This window comes from Chenopodium album, chromosome 10, assembly GCF_948465745.1.
Source record: "Chenopodium album chromosome 10, dcCheAlbu1.1, whole genome shotgun sequence".
Lineage (NCBI taxonomy): Eukaryota > Viridiplantae > Streptophyta > Magnoliopsida > Caryophyllales > Amaranthaceae > Chenopodium > Chenopodium album.
The window spans coordinates 51987383-51994292 of NC_137843.1; the positions used below are offsets into that span (position 1 = coordinate 51987383).

Sequence of the window (6910 nt, forward strand, 5' to 3'; positions counted from 1 at the left end):
CACTCTGCGTTTTAAGGAATCTCTAATTTACGTTAGTTATAACTTTTTTTTTTCTTTCAAATTTCAATTTTATTCACCTCCACTAAATACAATGAATCGAGTATATGGGTTTACGCCACACGTCAACAAAAGTACGTAAGAGTCCACCTCAGCTCACAAGACCAAAAATGTTTAATCTCAAAATTTATGTGACGAGTGAAATAGTCCCTAAAACTTTATAAAGTGTTTAACTCTTTTATTTAAATTATAGCTATGTAGAATACTTATATATGTTGTTAAAAGATTATAATAGAGTATCAATTAGTCCTAGTAATTGAAACGAATTGAAGCCTGGTCAATCACTTGAACAAAAATACGCAATACTCCCTTTGCTTTTTTGATTTTTTGGGTAACAATTTGAGTTTTCTTACTATATGTTAATTTGATGACTTTGACTTGTATCTTTAACTAATACAAATTTTTTTGTCATGGTATTGCAATATACTAGATTAGTGCCCGTGTGATGCACGGATTTAACCAAAAAAATTTAATTTTGCATAAATTAAAGTTGTATATTATTGAAATAGTAATAATAATGTTTGAAGTGAAAAAGAAAAACAAACAAAATAGGGATGTGATATGGTAAAATGGGATTAAATAGAGGAAATGGAGTTTAGCTGAGAGTCAAAGTAATCTTGCAATTTTTTGGAGAAAAGAAAATAGTCACATTAGTTTATTTTTCCCGACACAATATAAAATGCATCTCATTATATAAAAAAGTATGATTTCCCAAAAAAATAACCAAATAGGAAATCGATTATATTATACAAATATTATTTTAAAAGATTTTGGCAAGAAAATATACGAATTATAATATTTAGAATAAAATTTTAGTTAATTGTGTATACATAGAAGATATAAGAAAATCGATAACAAATCATATTATCATATTATATAAATATTCTCTAAAGCATTTTTGGCAAGAGAAGATGAAAGATGGTTTTGAAGGGAAAATGACAGCACCAAGAAATGACACGTGTCATTCTTGGTGTGTGTTTTAGGGCCGGTTCACATTTACTTAATTTCAGTTCAGTTCAGTTCCAATCAGTTCAGTTCAGTTCCAATCAGTTCAGTTCAGTTCAGCTCTTAATTTCCCTCTCACATAAAATATTCATTTCAGCTCAATTCAGTTCAGTTCCAATCAGTTCAGTTTAGTTTAGTTCAGTTCAGCTCCAATCAGTTCAGTTCAGTTCAGCTCAATTCAGTAAATATGAATAGACCCTTAGTATTATGTTATTTAGAATAAAATTTTAGTTAATTGTGTATACATAGAAGATATAAGAGAACCAATAACAAATCATATTATCATATTATATAAATATTCTCTAAAGCATTTTTGGCAAGAGAAGATGAAAGATGGTTTTGGAGGAAAAATGACAACACAAAGAAATAACACGTGTCATTCTTGGAGTGTGTTTTAGTATTATGTTATTGATGATTGTTTGAATTTGTTACAATATCATATGATTTATAATTAAATAAAATGTAAAGATATCAATGAGTATATTTTTTACATTTAGCAAAAAAATAAAAAAAAGTGTCCAATTAAATTGTAACGATTGGGAAAAAAAATGAAGGGGATTAATTGCTTCAGTAAGCTTCCAAATCAAACACATTTTTAGTGCACATAATTCGAGTAAGGTTCTGTTCTGTTCAGTTCAGTTCAACTCCAACTAGTTCAGTTCAGCTCTAATTAATTCAGTTTCTAATTTTTTTTTATCTTATAAACGATTTATTTAAACTCTATTTAGTTCAATTCAGTTTAATTCAGTTATTTTCAGTAAATTAGAATAAATCCTAATTATGATAACTATGGAGGGCCCTACATTATCACTTTTCCCAATATAAGAATGAAAGGTTGATAAAACGCTAGCCTGTAATGAGTACGGAGTAATTTATTCATCAGAAACAAAAAAATGCCCTTACGATAGAGTTACCTAAAGAGCCATACCACAACACAAAATAACCATCTACCCAATTAAAAGAAAAGAAAAGAAAATAAAATAAAATGGGAGGAAATCAATTGAAGGTATTGATGTATCCATGGTTAGCCATGGGTCATATAATTCCATATCTTCACCTTGCTAACAAACTTGCCGAAAAAGGTCACATCGTCACTCTTTTGCTACCAAACAAGGCCAAACAATTGTTACAATCTAAAAACTTTCATCCATCCTTTATAACATTACATACAATCACCATCCCTCAAGTTCATCCAGTCCCTCCGGGTACGGAAACCTGCTCGGATATTCCCTTCCACCTCCAAACCCACCTCGCCACCGCGCTAGACCTCACTCGCGTTGAGTTTGAGTCTATTTTTGTTAGATTTCAACCCGACCTTGTCTTTTACGACTTCACCTATTGGGTCCCCGAGGCAGTGCTTGCCTCTGGGTCCCAAGCCAAGTGCGTGGCTTACAATATAGTCTCTACCGCGACCATGGCCTTTAGGATGGTCCCATCTCGGGACCCTCCAAAAGACAGGGCCGTGGTAGAGGAGGATGTGTGTGTCGCTTGTGCTCCACCAGGCTACCCTTCGTCAACAGTCATCTTAGAGCCAAAAAGGATGCTTGGCTTGTACATGCCATTCGGCGAGGGGGTGACCTTCTACGAGCGGATCACCGCCTCGCTCAAGAGTAGTCATGTCATTGCCATCAAGACATGTCGAGAGATAGAAGGTAAGTATTGTGACTACTTGTCTAAGCAATACGATAACAAACCTATCCTCCTCTCGGGACTAGACCTTCCCGAACCTCAAGAGGCAGAGCTAGAAACACGTTGGGAAAATTGGCTAAGCCAATTCAAACCCGGATCAGTGGTTTTTTGTGTCTTTGGAAGTCAAGTTGTACTCGACGTGGCACAATTTAAAGAGCTCCTACTCGGGTTTGAAATGACAAAATTACCCTTCTTAGTCGCGTTCAAGCCCCCCATGGGTTGCACAACCGTGGAGGAAGCATTCCCCGAGGGGTTTTTAGATAGGATCGGTGATCGAGGAGTGGTAACGGGAGAGTGGGTACAGCAGCAACAAATACTAGCACACACATCGGTCGGATGCTTTGTGAGCCATTGTGGATCAGGGAGTATATGGGAGGCAATGTTGAGTAAAAATCAAATAGTTTTGATACCACAATTACAAGATCAAGTAATATTCTCAAAAATATTTACGACAGAGTTGAAAGTGGCTGTTGAAGTAGACCGAGGAGAGGATGGACATTGGGTGTCAAGGGAGAGTTTGTGTAAAGCAATTAAATCTGTGATGGATGAAAATAGTGAGATTAGTGGTTTGGTTAAGAAAAACCATGATATTTGGAGACAAAAATTAGCTCAACCTGGATTAATGAGTGGTTACTTTGACAAATTTGTCAAGGATTTGCAAGCACTCGTTAGTAATAATGTTGTCTAATCTTGTTTAGTGTCTCCTTTGCCATTTGTTTTTTTGTCTTCCGGTTGAATTCGTTGATATGTACGTAATTAATTATGTGTACTGGACGACATTGTTATGTTTCCTTTTTATCAAAGAGTTAAGGTTATTTAGACTATTAGGCAGTCTTATATGTTTAATGTATATTCATATTCCATGCTTGTTTTTGCTATTAAAATGGTTAAAATGGATTCAATTTTCCCAGCTATGTTATGTTCATCCAAAAATCCTTTCAGAAAAGGCTAGACAATGTCCTCCACGATATTTTCAGACATATGAACCCCATGAAATCATTAGGCATAGTGTTAAAAATAATAATTACAATTATAGTTAACACACAAAACAAAACAAAAAAGGGAAAACAAAAAAAAAAAAACCCTACTACCAGCTACCACCTCCATTCTGCCTGCTACACTGATTTCGTTCTAATCACTCTAATTTTCTTTTTTTACTTTTTTTTAGAAAGAAAATCACTTTAACTTTAGGAAAAATATACTTTAATAATCTCAAATATGGGCGATTTACTTCTAATAATCCCAACTAAGATTTATTATCTAATAATCCCAACTATGCTATGTGTTTGCCTCTAATAGTCCCAACCGGTCAACACCAAGTCAACGACCTGTTATAACAAGTGTAGGGAATATTTCAAGCATTACCCCAAACTTGAACCCCACTGTGATCATACACTTAAGCATGGTGGCGTCCAAAGGGAAGGAAGCTAGAGCAAAAGAATCGCCAACAAGTTTTAGGAACTTGTGAATCGTTCATAAGGTGAAGATTACACCCCTTAACGATCCAGGAGATCGTCAACTCCAAAAGGTCTTGAACCAAATAGGGTTCGGGGATGAAGGTACAAATCTAACCTAAAAGAGATTGAACCTGCCCTAAATAGGCCTCTACTTTATTCTTCTCGCATTCATGTACGCTTTCTGACTAACATGCAAACAATAGGTTAACCCTAAACCTGTTTATCTATGTTGGTTGAATTTAATGCACAAATAAAACTATTATTGGCGATCACTTGAATTATAATCATATTATCCCTAAACAAGATTACTAATTATCTTATTAAGCGTGATTACAAGTACAAATTCCCTTTAAACCTGCAAGAGAGGGCGTGATCAAGCAATAACAATAAATAAGTATCAAGCAACATGATAACAATCATCATAATTATCATAATCATGTTAAAGCATAATATTAATAGCAAGATCCTAGGCATGATACTAACAAGATTAATAACAAGCCATAGCATGTCACTAAGCAATAAAAATCAAAGCTTTAGCCCTAACATGATACTAACATGCCATTAGAAAAGAGAATAGGAAGCATAGCAGGAATCATAATAAGCATATTTGATATTATAACCTTTTCCCTAAACTAGAAAGCAATAATAACATCCTAACATGATACTAGGAATTAAACAAATTTAAACATGCTTTCTGCAAGAATAGAGCAATAAGATTACATACTTTGATGCCTCGTATCTCTTTCTAGTAACAAAATACACGCGTTAGTAACTTCAAGGAAAATATAAAATCAAACAATCAAATCAAATAATTGAAAGAGAGATTAGAGACCAAACCCTCAGAAATTATAACCTTTCACGTCTAGGGCGAAGGCAACTTCGAACTTGGTTAGGTGTTTCTAGATCTCGTGAATGTGGAATTTTGTAAGAGGGAAGGTTTAGAAAAAGAATAGAGAGAGAAAGCTTCTAGATTTAGAGAGAAAAAGAGATTGTGAATTGATGATTGTTGATTGTAGATGATGAGAATTGATTGATTGTCGATGAATAAAAACGGAGGTTTAGGACCCAATTTATAAGAAAACAGTCCGAAAATAGGTAGAATTTGATAAGTAATAAAACTCCGCTCTGTCGCTGCAAAACCAACCTTGTCGCTTGGCGACAAGCTCTGTCGCGTGGCGACAATCCTGTCGTTTGGCAACAAGTTCTGTCGCGTGGCGACAAGGCTTGTCACGTGGCGACAGGCCTGTCGTTTGGCGACAGCCTGGATTCCTACGCGCTTTCAAACACGGAGTCCACTTATGAATCAAAATTGATTCATAAAGTCCGTATGGAAATCGAAATCGTATTTTTCATAAAATAATATTTTATTCCAAATAAAACATATCAAAATCTAATTATTAATTCTAATCTTATTAGGATTAAAGAGAACCTTCTAGAGAATTCTAGAAAACTATAATTAATTCTAATAACTTTAGGAATAATAATTAACATTGGGCCCTCCCCTAGATCATTGGGCCGCATGTAAAGATCAAACCGGGCCCAATTTAGTATTTTGGCCATAACTTCCTCATTACTCATCGGAATTGGGCTTATAATATGTCGTTGGAAAGCTCTTTGCAAGCCCCATCCAACTACACTATTATTGAACCCTTGTCATGGACCAAACTAAACTGGATTGGTTGTTTTCATAAAATAGAGTTGTTTTCGAAAACAGAAAGAAAGAATTTTAATAAAAACTAAACGCAACACTTGACCTTTCACACTTTCACCTCGTTCGATAATCATTCGACGCAAAAGGTATTCATCACTGGGTTTGGTTTTGGGGAGACACATCTGGGTGTCTACAACAGGTAACCATGACACTTGTCAACACGTGATTGGTCTAAAATAAATAAAAATAAAAAAATTAAAACATAAAAAAAAAAACCAAAAAAACCCAGCCAACTTTCCTACCGTGAAACCCTAACCCCCACCCCCCAAACCTCACCGGACCTATAAGGCCACCTCCTTTTAGCCACCGAAAACAACCGGCAGCCAACCCTGACCCCCAAAACCACCTGCCCAGCAAACCCCGACCTAGGGATGGCAGTGGGTCGGGTTAAATGGGAGACCTGCCCCATCCCCGCCCAAGTGGGGCAGGGATGAAGGGAGGTTTGACGGATGATGGGGCGGGGATGGGTATAAAATGTGTACCCGCCATGGGTGATGGGGCGGGTATGGATTTTAGAGTAGACCCGCCCCATATCCGCCCCGTCCCGTACCCACCTTATACCTAAACCATATTTCTTATAGAAGAGTTTAGAATTTATGAAACTTGATACCCCCTAAGACCCAATAAGCTTGAATAGTGAAAGTCCCAATTTTCTTAATCTAATTTGATATAATTGTCATTAATGTGATACAATAGAGCATCATGGCAATGGGTTTGGGACGATTTTAGGGCGGGTATGAATATCCAAGTGAGTGATGGGGCGGGGATGAATCCTATCTTGTACCCGGTGGGGCGGGTATGGATGTAGATATTTTACCCGCCACGGGTGATGGGGCGGGGATGGGTATAAGATTTTTAGGCGGGTATGGGTATGGAGGTACCATAATCCGCATCTGACCCGCCCCATTGCCATCCCTACCCCGACCCCTAAAACCACCTGCCCGGCCAATCTCGACCTCTAAAAACCAATTGCAGTCACCGCCACCACCTG

The 6910-nt window shown here is 36.6% G+C and overlaps 1 pseudogene; it reads left to right on the forward strand.

Annotated features, from left to right (window-relative positions):
* The first annotated feature begins 1937 nt into the window (after positions 1-1937).
* LOC145564079 (UDP-glucosyl transferase 79T1 pseudogene) lies at positions 1938-3575 on the forward strand (annotated as a pseudogene).
* Positions 3576-6910: the final 3335 nt, after the last annotated feature.